The 19,266-nt window shown below is 48.3% G+C and overlaps 1 protein-coding gene across 3 annotated transcripts in view; it reads right to left on the bottom strand.

The window, feature by feature from the left end:
- The window catches only part of PRKCB (protein kinase C beta), a 306,697-nt gene that overhangs the window by 7,941 nt on the left and 279,490 nt on the right, over window positions 1–19,266 (bottom strand). The gene's annotated exons all lie outside the window — the stretch shown is intronic.

Raw genomic sequence — 19,266 nt, 5'->3', positions numbered from 1 at the left:
TTATAGCTGAGGAAACTGAGGCCAGGAAGATTGGGTCATTTGTTCAAGGTCATACTACGAACGAATAGCAAAGCTGCAGGGGAGCTGGACTCACCTGACATCAGAGCCCACGGCCCTGGTTCCAATGGGCAGACTAGTGACTGAGTGAATAACAAAGCGGGGGCAGGAAGTGAAGGAGGGGAGGAGGCAGGCTCTGCTTGGAACAAGAGGATGTGGTGGCATCTACTGCTCAGACAGAATTGGGGAATTCGGGGAGGTGACAATTTCCATATTGGGCATGATGACTTTGAGACACCAGTGAGCCCAGGGAGGAAGGACAAGAGGGAGACCCCAGCACACATTCTGAGGCTAAGGAGCGAGATCTTGAGAAACAATTCAAACAACAGAATGTGGAAGGTGATCAAAGATAATAATAGTCATCAGAGCCACTGAGTACTTTCTGTACAATGGATGTTTGCTGAGGGTTTTTGCACATATTATCTTTTTAATTTATGCAAACCCTGTGAGGTTGATATTTTATTTCCACTTGCTTATGATAAAATTCCTCCTGAAACTGTCTTAGCAGCAGGAGAACCAAGGAGAGAGCAAGGTCAGGCGGGTGAGGATCGGCAAATCCAAGGACAAAGGCATCGTCATACATGAAAGATCTCCGAGAGGTCAAGTGGGAAAGTGGTTGACAATGGGCCGTTGCACTTGGCAATTGAGGGGACGCTGATGAGACCCAGAAGGCTGCAGCTGGGTTCCAGCCCCTACACTGAGAAAATCAAGGAGCGCAAACTCCTCTCTGAGTGCTTATGGTAAAGGGACGACGATGCAGGGGCATTTGATCAATGTGCAAGGGATTTACTTCTCAGGGAGCCTCGGCTTCCCGTTTGCTTCATACGTGGGTAGAAATAAGCCTGTGGTCTGTGGACTGCGGACATGGATTCGAATCTTGCCATCTTGCTGCTCACTAGCTGTGAAACTCTGGCCAAGTTCCCTGAAGTCTCAGGTTCCTCTTTTGCAAAACAGGGACAATCCCAATTCCTATCATACGGGGTTATGACAAGGATAAAATGGGATAATGCCCATGATTGTTGAATATATGAGATATTGTTACTTATTATATATTATATTATAATGAGTAGGCACAGTGCCTGACACTGAGTAGGACCTCAACACCACACTGTTGTATTATTTGGTTCTTATTTTCCACTGCAAATCCCTCCAGGCAGCATATGCTTCCTGTGATAGGGTATTTTCACGGTGTCTTAAGTTTTAAATACCGAGGATACAGTCTTGAATTTTTAAAAAAGACTCTTGTTACACTTAAGTAAAACATTTGTTATTCCGAGCTAAATTGTTCCCTTCCTTCTTGTTGCCATTTTAATAGAAAAATTAAAATTAGTCCCTATTACAAAACGTATTTCTTATTGATTTTACTCTGGAAATTTTGCAAACAAAATCTTGATAACGTAAAAGGATGTGAAATAGAAAATTCCAGATGAGGCAAAGATATGGATGCAAGGAAGTTTTTTTTTGGGGGGAAAGCCTAAATAAATGTTATTATATTCTGAGAGTGGAAAAGATATTTCAAAAGGACATAAACTAAGACGTAACAAACAAAAGAAGGTGATCAGTCTGACTACATAAAAATTTATGTACGGTTAAAAAAAAAAAAAAAAAAAAAAGAAAAACCCAAATCCCCCAACCCCAAAATAAATCTAAAGACTGACAACAAATTAGAAAGACCATATTTTAACATCTACTAAAGAATTTCTCTTTAATTTACAAAGAACTCATAGGTGTTGATAAGAAAAGATAATCCAAAAGAAAAATTCCAAAAGAAGAGAGAAAACTGGTTTTGGAACAGTGAGAATCTAGGGCTTCAGATATAGCTCATTCAGAAGGTGCCTGGTTAGCATGCACGAAGCCCTGGGTTTGATTCCCAGGACCACCAACCAAACAAAACAAAACAAGAAAGAAAAAACTATATATCAAATATATGAAAAGATGCTGAAATCTCATTCAGAAAAGAAAATGCATACAAAGGAGGAATGACCTCAAAACAAGAGCTGAAGGCAGAGGGGACCACAGTGCAAGGCCCTGGATAAAGGAGGTACACCCTCGCTATTGTCCGAAACCAGTGTGGCCAGAGCAGAGCAACCCAGGGACAGAGGAAGAGGAGAGGTCTCAGCAAGGACCAGCAGCCATGCGTGGTCCTCACTGGCCATGCACGGGAGGACAGTAGATTTTTCATCTCCGTTTGACCAGAAATTGCTGGGAAGTTCTGCGCCTTAAGTGACATGATCTGCCGTTTTCCAGACAGGATCACTGAGCGGCGGGCGGAGTAGACGGATCAGCCAGGAAGCCATGATGGGAACAGCCGGCCCAGAGAGGAGGCTGTTGGAATAATCAGCTGAGAGAGGCTGGGTTTGGAGGATGAGGGTTGCCGGGGGAAGGTGGAAAGAGGCTTCTGAACTCAGGATTTATTTTGAAGTTGGAGCTGACAGATGAGCTGATGGATCAGAGGTGGGGCAGGGCGGGGGTGGGGAGAAAGGAGTCCCGGGTGTCCCTGGAGACTTCTGGCCTGAGTAGCTGGTGAGGTGTAGAGCGCATATGTGGGGGATGTCAGACCCGTGGCTTCCTTCATGGTGAGTTCGAGACTCCTGCAGAGATGCCAAGGACGCCCTGTGCGGCTGTGGTGGGGGATGGAGAGGAGCGGGGAGCCGGGCTGGCCGCGGGGACAGGGGGCTGGTGTGAGTGTGCACGGGAGAGAACAGGTGGAGAGGGTGGCGGAGGAGCAGGAGGAGCAGAGGGGGAGGATGGAGAGAAGATAAAGAGGTGCAGCGCCAGGACTCTGGTGGGACGGCAGGTCTGCCCGTGTTTTTCTTTGGCCCCATGTAGGGACTCAAACCAGCCAGCGTGGGAAGCCTATTAGCTGAAACACAGTCTTCAGGGGCCATTTTTTTCTTTAAAAACCATCCATTTCCCATCTACACCAGAAGGCTGCTGATGTGTCTGGGCCTCCCCAGAGGCTGTGATGGGAGAGGGTGGAACAGCTTCTGGCAGCTTTGCAGCCCTCCCCCACCCCCCCTGCCCTCCCTCTGCCTGGGAGAACAATGAAATCTTTAAGTGAGATAGCACCGCGGAGTCGCAGGAACAGGGGTTAACCAAAGGGGCACCGTACAGCGGGAGCGTGATTTCCCTGCTAATAAGCAGCTTACAGGGCCGGCAGACCACAGCCTCCCCGTTAAGTGTTTTTGTGTTTTTCAAATGGAGCTGTCATTGCCCATTAGCTTCAGGAGCGATCCCTAAATGGAGACGTCAGCCCTCGGGAGGCACAGCCCAGATCCACTCTGCCGCCTGCTGTGTCCTTGGAGAATGGGCAGCTCCGTGCCCGGGTCTGATCACAATCACTGGATGGACCACGCCTACCTACCTCTCCACTGTCCTGGGTGGACGCTTTGGCCTCATTGAGTTACTGAAAGGAAATTCAACCTCCTCATCCTCTGGGTCCACCAATGGGGTCTTTGGAACAGGGATGGGGGCCAGAAGCCAACTGGGTTCTTTGAATCACAGGCACCTCTTCCAGGGATGGAGAGGGTAGGGGGCACTCCAATTTGTGGATTTGTGCTTCTGAATCTCAGAAGCTCAACAGAAAGGCCGACCTGCGAGCAGTTACATGGGAGCTCCTGTTTCTTCTCTTCCTTCTAATTTCTGTTTTGTTCTGTTAATAACATTTCTGAGACTAGCTATCAACGGAGGGGCTGAGGGCAGAGCTCTGTGGTAGAACATGTGCTTCCTATGCCAGAGGCCCTGGACTCCATAACCAGCACCACAGAAATAAACAAACAAATGGGGGTCTGCTCACCAGCAGGGATCTTTCAAAAATGCCAACCCGGATACAGTAGTACCCCTCATATCCCAGGGGATACGTCAAAGACCCCCAGTAGATGTCTGGAAACCCAGCAGAGTACTAAACCCTATAGATGCTGTTTGCTCCTACACGTGTATTATCTATGATGTATTTACAAATTTGGCACCATAGTAAATTAACAATAATCATCCAATTATAACAATATACTGTATTAAAAAAACACTTAAAATTGATGAATCGTTTCTGGAATTTTCCATTTTGCATTTTAGCATCACAGTTGACAACAGTTAACTGAAATCATGGGTAAGGGGGGGAAGCACTGTAGATCATCTTCTCTGCTCTTATCTGTAATGACTGCCGATCGCCCAAAGCCTGCAACTCTGTAGAAAGGACTACAGAGCCCCTTAGGACTGGGCACTGGTCAGCCAGGCTACGGCCCACTCCACCAGCCCCGGACGCCCTCCAGTTGTACAGAAGTATATCTGGTTCCTACAACACTCACACACCTCTCACCTCCAAGCCTCTAAATAGACTGTCCTCTCCCCTCTTCCCCCTCCCCCAGCTATCTCCCACACATCCCTCTGTCTCCAGAAGGGTGTCACTTCCTCCAGGAGGCTGGTCGTGACCCCACCTCCGTACTCCTGGGTGCAGGATACAGGATGATCATCAAAGAATCATTAGAGAAAAAACTAATTTAAAATCAACTCTCAACCAATGGGGAAAACAGTTAAATAAATAATGATACATCTATTTGATGTATTACTATGCAAAACACTTTGAAACATTAAAAGAAGATGTAGAAGAATATTAAATGACATAGTGATATGTAATTACGAAGAGTATATAATGTTCCCATTCTATAAATTATATACACTCATGTACACATTCTATCTGTTTGCCTATGATACGGGCTCACACGGATGAGGAGAGTTATAGATGCTGTTAATTTTCTCCTTCATCTTTTGTTCCTGATCGTATTTTTGAAAATGTTAAGTATCAAGTATTATTATTTTTTTTTTTAAGAAGAAAAAATCACCTAGGAAAACTATTTTAGGTGGAAGAGTATTAGCATGGAAGAAAGAAAAGACAGAACTAAAGAGAAGAGAAAATCGAGTCAAAGTCAAGGCCAGCCTGAAGTTGGTCAGTATGTTTTGTCTTTGACAAAAACTCTCAGTCAGGGTCTCCTAAGTGGCTGTCCGGGGTGTAATGAGGAGGAAGGCTCACGTTCAGGTCCTGCACATCCTCTGTCTAGCAGCATGCTAGAAAGAGGGCCCCTGTCCCCGTCCTCAGTGGTCTAGTAAGGAGACCAACACATGCACCAGCCACGGTAGGTACTGCGTGGTAGGTCCCGCCACTGAGCAAAGAAGTGAGGTGCCCAAGAAAGGCCAGGGGCACCACGAGGAGGAAGTGACGTCAGAGTGGGACCTGAAGGAAAGACATTGATAGCTTCCCTAGGAAAGAGCCTACAGAAAAATCAGAGGGGAAGACAGACGGGGCGAGATGCCAAGAAGAGGGTAACCGCCCAGCCTCAGCTCCGGCTGCTTCACGTGAGTCTGAGAACAGGAGGCTCACGGCCAGCCTGCCTCCAGAGCCTGGGGCGTCCTCAGGAGACCAAGACGACGAGGTCATGCAAAAAGACATCTAAGCCACACAGTGTGTGCAAAAAGACAGATGAGTCTCTCTCTTTTTTTTTTTTTTTTAATGTGTGCATTCAAAGAAATGTGGTGTTGCTTCTCTGCCTTGCAGTTTTCCGCAGCAGAGCACAGGCAGGATCCACCCGGTGAGATCGGCCCGTGAAGCGTGGGCCGGCCACACATTTGATCATTTTAAAGAGTCATTTGTGGACTCTGGCTTTTCTCTTGAGAAAAGAGTCAGGTAATATTCAACATTCTCTGGCCTTTGGCAGAAAAAAAGGAGAAAGATGAAAGGCTCCTTTGGCAGCAAATAACGAAGGCTCCGGCAATCATGGATATTTCATCTCTGCATCTATTCAGAAGGAAGTCCGCGCCAAGAGGTCTTTCGTGTTGGAGAGCGAGTTCGCTTTGCCTTTTTTCTCCCTTAATTTTCATTTTAAAATAACACACGATGTTTTGTTTTCTTGCAGATCTGAGTTTAAATGCCACCTCCTCACAGAAGCTCTTCTGGGTTCCCCCCAAAATAAGGTAGATCCCTCATTCCCCTCACCTGTTATTCTCTATCGGACATCCTCTTCTTTATAGAAATAAAATACCTGACCTATATCAATCTATGATTACATGTTCATTTCTTTGCTTATCTATCTGTATTCTAGATTCCCATCCAGGCTGAAATCTCCATGAAAGCTAAGTTACATCTCTTTTTTCTCCTTACTGCATTTCCAAGACCCAGTGCAAGCACTCTATTATCGAATGGATGGAGGGTAATGTATGCTAAGTGCTTGCTATCAGCCAGTACTGTGCTGAGTGCTTTCAAGTATTATTCTCTTTCTTCCCCTCACAGCGCTACAAAGTCCTTGCTGGACACCATGGAAACGTGTTTCGAGGGTTTAAGTATCTGATCTGAACCCTGATGCAACAACAGACTCAGTCTCTTCTATGAGGCTTCTCCACTTATTGCAGAAACAAATAAGCTGTTAAAAAGCACCAAGAAAAAAAAAAAAAAAAAACCCTGTGCAATTCCTTCACCAAATCTCTTTATCAGGTTAAGACTTTGGTCTGTGTCGTGAATGACTGGAGAGATGGGTGGATGCTTTTTATTCTTTAAGTATTTAAGTATTCTTTATTCTTCCCTCCTCTCTCTCTCTCTCTCTCTCTCTCTCTCTCTCTCTCTGTTATGCTGGGATCAAACCCAGGGCCTCATGCATTACTTTGTTTTTTTAACCTGCTTTCTAAAACAAACTAGATGAAATACACTGTCAACATTTTTCCCATATCAACAGGATTTTTTCCCCGTATCTGTTCTTCACTATCCATCCCAAACCCATGTTGCTGGCTTCAAATAAGTGCACCCTAGAATAGTCATTATCTCTTCTATTTGCCTATATATTTTAAAGATTTGATTTCCACAAATCTACGGGATAAGCAGGAAAAAAAGATGACCTCCCCTTAACAGGTAACTTGAAAAGTGAATCTGTTCTAGGTCACATGGGGCCAAGTAGGAGAGCCAAGATTTTGAAGCCAGTGGGTTCCATTTCAAAGCCTCTGGGCTTTCTGCCGCATTTCATGGCCTGTGGACACAGAACTGGTCATGCAGCATGGACTTACATGGTGAAGCTGACCTGAGTACCAGCCCTAACTTCTACCACATTTAAGCAAGTGACCAACTAAATACAGGCAAATAGAGCTCAATTTCCTGTTATGGACAGATGGACCTCCCTCGTAGGGCAGAGTGTTGGAAGAAAATTCCTGAATCCAAATCGAGGACTTCGTTACTTATGGCTTCACCCTCGTACGATGATGGTGAACAGAATTTCCTGTCAGGTCCACGCTGCATATTGAGGTCAGTGGTCATCACTGTTAAGTTCTTTCTACCAAGCTTACAATGAAGGAAGCTGTGTGTGTGAAAGTCACAGCCAGCTTGCAGGAACATGATGGTGGTACCTTTGATTATTTAGAAAATATAAAAAAGCATTTTGTTTTGAAGCCGGCTATTAACACTGGAATGGCTCTCCCACCCAAGAATGAGGCAGCGGCGCCTTCTCCTTGACCTGCCTTTATTGTTTAACCCTTCAGAATCTTAATAATTTCTTTTTTTTTTTTTTTTTCCATCTTGAGAGGTCAAACAATAGTCTGGTCCAGAAAATAAATAAGTAAGTAAATAAGTAAATAAATAAATAAATAAGTAAATAAATAAATAAATAAGCCAGGCATGGTGTCACACGCCTGTAATCCCAGCAGCTCAGGAGGCTGAGGCAGGAGGATCACGAGTTCAAAGCCAGCCTCAGCAAAAGCAAGGCGCTAAGCAACTCAATGAGACCCTGTCTCTAAATAAAATACAAAATAGGGCTGGGGATGTGGCTCAGTGGTCGAGTGCCCCAGAGTTCCATCCCTGGTACCAAAAATAAATAAGTAAATAAAGAAATTAATTAATTAATAAAATAAACTGGAAATGTAACTAAAACTTTAAAGTTTTGTTCTGTTTTGTAAATGCACGTCCATTGCTGAGGTCATGGCCACTGAGAGCTGGCCCAATGGGTGCCTGTGCTGTGTGCCCAGGGAGGGGCTCTGCAGACTCTGTACCCCAACCTACTGGGGAGAGTCTGTCCCAGCCACAAGCAGAAGGAGGATCTGCCACTCGCAACCTGAGCAAACACCAAACTGCCCACCAGCCTCACCGGAGGTGGGAGGGAACTGCAGGTGAGGTCAGGCCTGGAGCCGCCAGGTAGCGGTCAGGAGGAGGAGGTGCGTGCCCAGCCGGGGCGGGCCCTCTGCAGCTCCACTCCCTTGGCAAGACATTGGGAGCAGATTCGCCAACCACTCCGAGTCACCGTTTCTCAAGTTCTGCCTTTGGCGTTGTTTTTTTAAGAAACTGTACTTGCACATAAACAAGGAGTGAGCCTTGTTCTTTCCCTTTTCTGGGTCATGGGCAGGACTCAGCTCTTCGAATCCTGCCATCACTGGAAGTAAGTGGAGTCGGAATTGTCTTTAGGAGTGTCTGGAGAGGTCGAGGAAAATCAGCAAGCAGAGTATCATAAAAATGAGGGGACAGAGGGACTTCAGAAGGAGGGAGGAACTCTGAATTTAGCTGACGGATACACAGCCATCCCTCGGTGTCCATGGGGGGCTGCTCTGCAATATCTTTTGACTCCCAAAATACCAAAATCCACAGATGCCCGGGGTCCATTACATAAAAGGGTATAGGATTCGCATCCTCCTGAACACCTGAAATCATCTCAGGACTACTTACGATACCTAATTGAATGCAAATACTGCGTAAGTAGTTGTTACACTGTACTGTCTAGGGGATAATGACAAGAAAAACATTCTGTGCGTGTTCAGTACAGGTGCGATTTTCTTTTGATCCGTGGTTGGTCGAATGCATGGATGTGGAACCCGGGGATACAGGAGGTCAACTGTAGCCACACACACCAGGAGCTGTTCAAAGAACGGAGTCGTCGGATGTGAAGGTAAGCATCATTGCCAAGACAGAAAGGGGTAAAGCAAGGTCCAGAACGCCGACATCCTTGCATGTGACGTGGGGTGTTTCTGGGCTCACACACGTCCTCTCTACAATGGCGCTCAAGGACCTGGTAGCAGTGGGCACCTCTGTGGAGGGAGAACCAAGAAGTCTGGCTGGGGGTCAAGGGAGAGGGAAGACTGAATTTCACTGCATCGCTTTTGATCCCGCTTGAATATTTTATTTTTCAGATTTTTGTTTAAAGGAGGCAAGATCAAAGTAGGAAATCGTGTGGCGAGGTCACGGAAGATAGCCTGACCCCAGGAGAGGAGGCGATTTTCAAGTTGATGGATGATGACTCAGAGGGAGAAATGACAAGGGAATGGTGGCAGCAGATGCCACATCCCACTGGAACCAGGCACCGTCATTGGGTGGAAAGAGCAGGAACTGGCAAGTCCTTCCCAAGTTTGTTTGTATGCAAAATAAGACAGAGCAGTGGGCTTTGCAGTGGGAAGGAGGGATCCAGGTTGGAGGGAAAGGATCTTTCAGATGGAATGTTTATGTGCTAAGGAGCGGCCGGGAGGAGCAGAGCAGACAGCTGCCGTTTTCATCTGCCCAGCGGCATTCCTTCTTCTTTAATAATAAAGGATCCGTCCCTTCTCCTCTCTCGAGATGCCAGCTTTCGATAGGAATAGACCTAGTCCCTGGGCAAAGGGGTCCAGAGACCAGGCTCTGCCCACCAGCACAGTCCACCCCCTGATGACACGGAATTAAAGCTGAACCTAAGACCCCGGTATCTTCCAACAGGACCAAGTCCCAGGAGGCTGGAAAGTTTAGGAAAAGGATGAATTTTTTTTTTTTTAATTTTTTATTTTGGTGGAAGTTGTTGAGATGATGGGATTGAAGTTGATTGTTGCTGTGTGTTCCAGAAAGTCTTCCAAGAATGAAGAATAAAGTCAATGCCGAGGAAAGCAATCCCAAGAGAGCTGGAGAAGGGGATTCCTAAGGCTCTGTCCAAGACCGTAGATCTAGCCACATCCGAACACTCATTTTCTTTTTCTTTTCTTTTCCCCCTTCCTTGTAAGCCAGCCTATTTGCAACCACGGGAGATTGGTTCAGACAGACAGAAGCTGAACACAGACTGGACAGGAAGATGCTCACGGGGAGAGAGGAGGACGGGATCCAGCGCAGGGGTGGAGGGCAAGTCTTATGTTGAGAGGGCTCGGGGAGAAACCAGAGGGAGGGAGGTCAGGTAGGCCATGATGGTTATGCAGAGAGGTGGCAGGAAGTCGAGCCTCCCATGGGCTTTCCAGGCCTCAATTTCCCCAGTGACTGAGGGGACAGGGTTATCAGCGGAGACCAAAGGGACTGGAAGTTTAGTGGTAAGAGAAGATTTATAGGCTTCAGGGGACTCAGGGAGAGACCGGCTGGGAAGGCGAAGGCCCCCGCTGAGATCTGAAAGCCTGCCTTCGTGGAGGCTCAAGGTCCCTATTGCCCACCTTTACTTGACTGCTACGCAGCAAAGTTGTTGCTGAATCGTGGATCCATTGAACTCTTAGTCCACATTCATTCTGCTTGATCCGGTCTCCCTGGATCCATTTTCTCATTTTTCTCAAGTTCTCCCACCAAGAGCTTTCTAGACCGGGCTGACAGCAGAATTTGAGAAACTGGACTTCCATGAATAACAAGAAAGTTTTTAAACTCAAGATCGGAGCAAGAACACTTTGCATCCTATAATGCGGATGAGTTAGGACAGATAAGAGAAGAAACATGACAGCAGTCAAGAGTATAGGCTTTGAGGTGAAGAAATGGGACTTTAAATCGGCACTCGGACTTCCTAGCTGTGTGGCTGGGGGCAAGTTACTTAGACTCTCTGAGTCCGTTTCCTTGTATGTACAGGGGAAGTTCTAATAGCACCTGTCTCCTGGTGTGCTTGCAAGGATTAAATGAGATCAGCCAAATAGAGCTCTACTTTCCAGTAAAAGTAAATAATTTAATAGAAAGCCTGACTCATTTTTAATGTTACAGCTGTAAATGGTGTTAAGAAAGCCCTGCACCACTGAGTGGAGGCCAGTTTTCTGTCCTGGTTCTGATACGTCCCTGCTTAAGTCACTCTGGCAAACCTCTGGGCCTCTGCTTGCTCGTCTAGAGAATGAGGATTGACCTGCACTTCCAGGCTTTCGATTCTTGACTTCTATGATGTTCAGTCGTTACTGCTGGACGGAGCCTAACGGTTTACTGCCCCCTGTCAGTGTGTGACCTTCCCTTCTGCCATTTCAGTTCAAATGGTTGGTTTCTCCTCTAGGGGACAGCTCAATGTCATGCACCTGGCAAGTGATTTAGGGACTTTACTTGGCCCAGGAACCAGCCAATTCCAACCATCTATAAGGAGTCCGGTTTGATCTGCAGTTTAAATGGGTTCTCCATAAGGGCAAGGCTGTGGATAGATGGAAAGAGACGGACAGACAGACAGCTTCCAGGCTGCAGGTCCTAAATGACTCTGGTCTACTTATAAGTAGTATTTGAAAATAGCCTTGTGTGTTTAAGATCTCTGCAAATGCCAGACTCTGGATGTGTAAAAGAACCTCCATTATAAAGGGGGAGAACGTGTCCTCCTGACTGAGCCCATCGCCCCAGGCTGCCCTGCCCCACTTCCAAAGCTTAGCGATGTCTGCTGTCTGTCACCCTCAGCCTTAAGGAACAAGTGGGGCTTTGCATCTTTTCCAATTCTGACTGTGAATTATAAAAGGTGTCAATATGCTCCTTGTTAGTAATGTTTTATAAGAGATTTTAGAGGGTTTGAATGGCAAGCCTACACAGTCTTACTCCATGATGTAATAAACACTATTACCTGGCTCCGTCATGGCTGGCCCATGTTAGCACAATCACGGGGCTCCAGGGGTTCAAAGTTCCTCTAATGGTCTTTCCACGGATATTAGTCAGGGCAGGGTCCAGGGTTCAAGTCCTGAGTGCCACCCGTAGATCTAGGGCAAATGCCTCACCTTTCCAAGCTCCGTCCCTCATCTCTAAAGTGGTGACAATGGACATCTCTGTCACTGAGCTACGAGAATTAAATGAGGTAATGCCTAGGAGGCACTTAAAGCAGAGCCTGGCACAGACGAGACATCAATAACGTCTTTCCCATGTGTTTGAATAGTATAGGTTTTTATGAGAATTAGTTTAAATCCCAATTTTTCAAGAAGGTATTGTTCTCTTGAGTATCTGCTACTTTGGTGGGGGGTGGGGGAGTTGGGCTCAAGGCTTGAATAAATCATATCCAGTAAAAGTTAGATCCCTTCCTTAAGCCTTAAATTTGGAGTTTTAATAGCAAACACACAAAGGTTATACTTTCTGGCTTCAATTCAGAAATGTCAGCACATCAAACACACACCCTCAGACGCACACAGAGACACTTACTCATACAGTGTAAAGGGCAATTGGGTTTGGAGGAGAATGTCACATGGACAGAATTGCAGCTCATTAAAGCAGCACTCAAAGTTTCTGACCTCAGCTACATAAACAATGCCTTCAGATGACAGACTCACCAAGAAACCAAACCCTGTGAGCCCGAGTCCATTTCTGAAGCGGTTCAGGCCTTAGGCTCTCAGAGGCCGTCGGACATGCTCCAGGAACCTACATGGCGTTTCACAAAGGTGCCAAATGTTTGGGGCCAATGAAGAAGTGGAAGGGACGAGGGGCTTGGCGCTTTAATCTGTAAGATTCGCAACCTCTCTGGATGTGCAGGTGCCTCAAAAATTCATAGGCGCTATGGAAAGCGAAGATAAAAAGAGGTCACCAGGGCAGAAGGGACTGGAATCGGCGTGGGTTCGGGGGTGAGGCCCATCTCACAGGCCGGGAGCGAGCGAGTCGGTGGGTCTCCGAGGGCCTGGGTGGGTGCTCAGGAGACAGGGTGAGGAGGGCCAGAGGGCGGAAGGCGGTTTCCCGAGGGTCTACTTCTCAGAGCGCATCGACAGAGACTGATCCGATTTTAGAACAGGCCATGATCAGAGTGTGCAGATTTAGGTGAGTCACAGAGTCAGGTTTGCTAGTGGCCAGTCACTATGTGGCACTCAATACTTAGGGCTCAGGGATGGTAGAGAATCCGGTGCCCTTACGGCCAGCTGACTTGCTCCCTCTTGGATGCGCTGTTCTGCACCGCCTGCTGGGTGAGCTGACCCCAGGGTGGCCTGCTCAGGGCAGCTGGCGTCCCCAACACAAGCCCAGCATCGGGACACTAGAAGGAGCCTTTCAGAGGAAGGCCGACAGGACTCCACTAAGGCATTTCACGGCAATATCTGAGTGCCACCAACATGTCCATCAGGCCTTCCGACGCAAGCGTGCCAGCCTATCTTGTACTGTGACATTACAGCTCCCCGGGCTCACATTTTGCAATCAAATATGCAAACCTGCTGAACGGCATAGCTTCAATACTCTGTCTGTCTGCTGCAGCCTGGCAAAATTCCTAGCTGGGTCTCCCAGACATGAGGGGACACCCTGGTCACAGCCCTTCATGCCAGAACCTCCTAGGCTGCCCCATCCTTCATTTTCACAGAGGGAAGTGCAACCAACCTGAGGCACAACCATGACCCGCTCTGAGCCCCGCTGGCCAGGGCTCTGGACCTCATGAGTCTCCTGACAGCCCGTTTCACAAGGACATCCTGCTCCGACCTGGCTCGGGCTCAGGTTTTCTACTGGAGGAGCTGTTATGTGGTCTGAAGGAGTTCACGGCCACCCATTCCTCCATGCTTCAGAGACAGGTACTGAGTTCCTACAAGGTGCCAGGAACAACAGAGGGGCTGGGTGGTGCCAAATAAGCCCAGGCTGAGGGGTCTCTGAAGGTCCCATCTTGTCCAAGTTCCTATCGACTCTTCGCGTGGACTTCTGCAACAGCCTCACACCCGGTCTCCCTGACTTCACCTTGCCCTTGTGCACTCAGAGTGATCCTTTTAAGACCTGCTGTCAGGCTCTTTCTCTGCTCAAGATCTTTCAGCACTCTGTACCTCCTGCCCCTCCTGTGGCCTCTCTGGTCTCATCTCCTTTTACTCTCTCCCTCACCCACTCGGCCACCTGAACTCTTGGCTTTCCCTTGAACGTTCCAGGCAAACTCCTGCCTCAGGCCTTTTGCACCTGCCACTACCTTCCAAACCATCCCCGCCCCTAGATACAGACACGGCTTCCTCTCTCACCTTCTTCCTGTATTTGCTGAAATGTAACTTTCTCAGTGACGTTTATCACCCATCTTATTTAAAACTTCCCTCTTCCCCTCCTGGCTGTCCCAAACTCTCTCCCTGCTTATCTTTCTTCCACAATAGCAGAACCTACCATTCGATCCATGGCCCACTGCACCCCGTAGCACCCTGTTCTCTCTCCTGCTACACAGAGTGGAGTCTGTGGTCCAGCAGCTTGTGAGAAAGGGAGAGTCTCAGGCCCCACTGCAGACCAGCTGACCCAGTGTCAACACTTGAACCCGACACGCAGGTGACTCCTGTATGCATGGCCAAGTTTAAGAAGCTCTGTCAGGCTGCACTGTGTCACCAGCAGCACTAGACTGCCCGTGCCTGGAGGGACAGCAGGCTCCCTCTCCACCCAGTCCCTTCACCAGCACGCTCTACCCAGAGTGCACTGCCTGGTCACGTGTCGCCACCACCGTGTGCAATTCTGCAACCAAATTACAGCCCTTTGTCAACAGGGAAGTAACACACACAACAACCAATCTGTTTGAGACACCCTGCTGTACATAAGAACAAGAGCCTGCAGGCTAATATGCATCTCTGAAGAACCGCTATGCTTCATGGCTTCATGGCGCCGGGATTACCGCATCCCGCTTTATGGCCGTTCATTCATTCCATGAAGATTCTCCAGCATCCATTATGGGCGAAACCTCATATGAGGCACTGGGATTCCACACGGAAAAGGTCGCAATCTTAGCATCGAGTCGAGAAGACAGACGATCTACTGAACACACCACTGTAACATGTGATGAGTTTGTGGACAGCCAATCCCTCCTCGGGAATCAGGGAGTCTCCCGGGGGAGGTGACAGTCTACTGATTTGATGTGGGGACCAGGATTGCTACCAAGAGGGGGAGGTGGGGAGCATGGGAAAGGGTCCTGGGCACCCCAGGCAGAAGGCTCCGCACAGACAAAGCCCATCAAGGAGAGAGAAGGCCCTGGGTGTTTGAGGCACTGAAAGACCTAGGAATGCTGGTTCTTGGAGATGAAGTCACAGAGGGGACAGGAACCCAGTCTTGGAAGACTTCAAAAGCCATGTATACCAAGGAGCAATGGATATTGTCCTGGGGCACCGGAAAGCCATCAGGGAAGCAGGGTTGAAGCAAGAGACTGATACCAGCAGATCACATTTGAAAAACAATTGCCTACAACAATACACCGAAGCTAATGTCTTTCAGTACAGGTTCAAACAATGTTCTGCAAATAACTCCTTGCCTCAATAAAAGATGGCATTGAGAACAACTGAAAAAAACCCATTTAGAGTGATTTTAATGAACCTCCAATAATAGCACCCTTCAATGATGTTTGAATATAATCCTCCGTTATTGCCCCTTGTTTTCTGTCTCCCACACTTGACTTAATAGCACGCATGAATCAGGAACCTTGACAGACACACGCGTGCCTTCCAGTATCCCACGGGCACACAGGCCTTTCGGAAGTGGCAGGCGGGTGGGGGTGGGGGGAGGGGAGATATAAAATCCTGGGGTGGGGGTGGGGCCACAAGGCAGTGCACAGGGCACAGGAGCTGGTGGCCTGAAATGGGAGAGGGTGTTGCCCCTGTCATTACAACCAGCCCTCCAGACCCACAGGCCCCACAGTGTCAACCAACTGTGGGTCAAAAAGGATTTTTAAAAATTGCATCTGTACTGAATATGCACAGACGCTTTTACTTGTCGGTATTCCCTAAACGATATGGCAGAACAACTATTTACATAGCATTTGCATTTATTGGGTATTATAAGTCATCGCGAGATGATTTAAAGTCCATGGGAAGATGCGCAGGAGTTATATGCAAATACTCTGCCGTTGTACAGAAGGGACTGAGCAGCCATGGATTTCAGTATCTGCCAAGGATCCTGAAACCAATCTCCCCTGGATACTGAGGGATGCTTGTATTTCTAATTCAGTCTGAGTGGATCAAGGGTAGAGCCTGCTTCCCCTTAGAGCTGGTAGCTAAATTTTTCTTTTTCTTTTTTTTCTTTTGGTACTGGTGATTGAACCCAGAGGTGTTTAACCACTGTGCTGTATCACTGGCCATCTTTTAATATTTTATTTAGAATTTAGAAATGGGGTCTCGCTGAGTTGCTGAGGGCCTTGCTAAGTTGCTGAGGCTGGCTTTGAACTTGTGATCCTCCTGCCTCAGCCTCCTGAGCCACTGGGCTGACAGGCGTGCGGCACTGCGCCCAGTCTGGTTATATAGCTCAGTCTGGTTACTGTATTTTGAAAGTCCTTGTTAACTCCCAGGAGGGACTTTGGGACATCCGTCAGTTGAAAAATATCAAATGCTGCACTGCTGAAGATCAGGTTGACAATTACTATGACTATCATCACAGTCGCCTTGGCCTGAGCGTCTTCCATGAGCCAGGGACGAGCCGGACCTGTCCTATCTATTATCCCTGGGCAGGGAATTCACAGTAGTTCCTCAGCCAGAGTGGACTCCGGCCATCAATAACCAGCACCATTGGACCCTGGCTCAGCGTAACCCTGATTGGAGACAGCGCGAACCCAGAGATGGCAAACTAACCGTCCGCAGGCCACATTTGGGTCCTCGGTGTGTTTTATTCACCCTGAACTAGGTTTAATTTTTAAATAGGTGCTGCTGATATATTAAGAAATAGTGAGATTTCATCTAAGAGTCCTGATTTCCAGCTCCTCAGGAAAACCACCAGGTAGAGGCCTGGTGTGGGCCAGCGTCCAGCAGCGCTGGCTGCCTGAGGGGGATGCCAGCAGGGCCTCCCGGCGGCTCACCTGCCCCCCAGCCTGTCCTGGCCCTCACCCTCCCCCTGACTCCCCACACCTCTTCCTTCTGCCCCTGCCTGGCCTCTGAGAGCGTCGGAGTCTGGCCATCCTGGAACCCTTTACTCTATTTCCAGACTGGAAAGAGACCCCGTGGGTTCCCTTTAGGGAGGCCACTCTCCCTGGGCCTTGCTCTGGCCCTGCCCAGCGTCCCTGCCTGACCTTCCACTGCTAAGCTTCTGAGGCTGGAGCATGCAGCTACTCACCTGGAGGGCCAGTCAAGCACAGCACCCGGACCCCGCTCCCAGAGTTCGTGACTGAGGAGGTCTCGGGCCAGGCCCTGGAAATGCATTCCTAAAGCTCATTCCAGGTGCCGTGGACACTGCTGGCCCAGGGAACACCCTTTGAAAACCACTAGTCTCTGACTCAAAAATGAGCCCCGGGTGTCCACTGGGGGGAACATCCGCATCTTTCCTGTGGTCAGGTGAGGAAGGGGAGGAGTCCACATTTTGAGATCTCAAAAGCAGCCACAAAAAACCCATATCGGAGAGGCCACCTTCCTGAATGGAGAACCCGCTCTTTTCCAGGTCACCTTTGGGTCTTTTTCCTAATGGTTCAGTAAAAGTGATGAACCTGCTGAGAACCTGCAGGACCGTCCTCGACCCCAAGTGCACACACAGATGTAATCTTAAGGAACAGTATCAGCAGGACCCAACTCGCCTGCCCTCAAAGTCCCTGGGCCCCAGACATTAATTACTCTGTGACATCACTAACAGCTGTCATCTGTCCTGAAGCACCAATTATTTACCAGGCATGTCCTGAGAGCTTCTGCCTCATCAGGATCCTCTGATGGAGAAACACTTGCTACGGTACAGAGGATAGATGAGTGGATCAGAGAGGGCAACTGACCTGTCCGAGCTCACCAGCTCTAGAATGATCAAGAAATCAACTCGCTTCGGTTCACTGAGGGTCAAACGCTGTCAGGAATATTGTGCGGAACCCTATTTTAAGGAGGATATTGATGGCTTGGAGAATCACAGGAGTGAGGTCAGAGGGGACATGCTGGTGGGAGGGGCTGGGACAAGATTCAGCCTGGATGTCCCAGGATTCAAGAGCCTAAGCCAACATCTGTGAACATCTGGAGGATGCTCTACGAAGAGAGGAGCCCTGGCAGCAGTTCTGTGTGTGTGTGGTGTGTGGCGGGGTAGGGGCTGACTTGGTATCAATATATAAGTCCACAACTATTAGAAGAGCCACAAAATGGAACTGCTGTGTAGACCTGGCTTCCCACACCGGAGTCCCAGAGGTATCCAGGCTTCTGAAGGATGCTGTGAGCTGTGAGTCTAACCACTTGAAACGAGGGCTGGGAGGTAGAGCACTAGACAGCTGTGACGGCCACCTAGGAGACTTTCTTAAACTGCCCTTTCCCCCAGGTATTCTGGTAGTTCTTCAACAGAGGCACCATGTCCAGGGTCTGGATCTTCCCTTTATCACACACTGGCTTAGTGGCCATTAGCCTCTCTGAGTCTCCATCTCCCCTTCCATGACATGGAATAATGGCAACTCCCCCCCGTAGGCCGTGGTGAGGACTTAATTAGGTTGCTGCATGTGAAGCGTGCAATCGGGTGCCTGGCACATAATAAGTGCTCAAGAAATTAACAATTATTGCATCAAAGTAGCTATCATTATCACCTCATCTTAACACTGAGACCCTTAAGCTCTGGGTTTTAATGACAATATTTATGCTCGCTCTTCAGCCTCAGTCAGTAGCTTTACAACCTGTAATAAAGTCACCAGGCCTGCGCTCTACTTCGTTTAACAAAGAAATATCCTCCCAGCAGAATCCCAGTTTTGATTAATTCAGGTGCAAACCCGTCCTCCCTGATGCTGGCAAGTACTTCCTGCTGGGTCCTGGGGAGGGAAACCCTTCCCCGGGGTGGGGGGGGGGCACAGTCATGGCAGAATATGACATTTTCACTTGCATTAGAAGAGGGAGTCTGTAGCTATGTCTCCGCCACCAGCCTGCGGGGTCTCTGCTTCCCTCTGCCTCACCTTACCTAGGGGCTGCCTGGCGAAAGCTCTCATGGGCACACAGACGTAGAAGGAGAGGTAAATACTGTTGAGATAAACAACACGACCTTTGCAATGTGAGCATGAAGGGAGGGGGCACTGTTGAACCAGAGAGAAGGAGGGAAGCATTAGATTCTTTGTCCTAGTCCGAAAATGGATCTGAACTCTGCTCATCAAAGAGCCATTCCCTAAAAGTCGTCGACTGAGACAGTTAAAATAAGGGACTCGATACAAATGAAACTCAATAGCAATGGTGTTCCCTGCTGTGTGTACAGAA

Source organism: Sciurus vulgaris, assembly GCF_902686455.1.
Source record: "Sciurus vulgaris genome assembly, chromosome: 18".
NCBI classification, from domain to species: domain Eukaryota; kingdom Metazoa; phylum Chordata; class Mammalia; order Rodentia; family Sciuridae; genus Sciurus; species Sciurus vulgaris.
The sequence above is the reverse complement of the archived record's forward strand: the minus strand, read 5'-3'. Positions and strand labels throughout refer to the sequence as shown.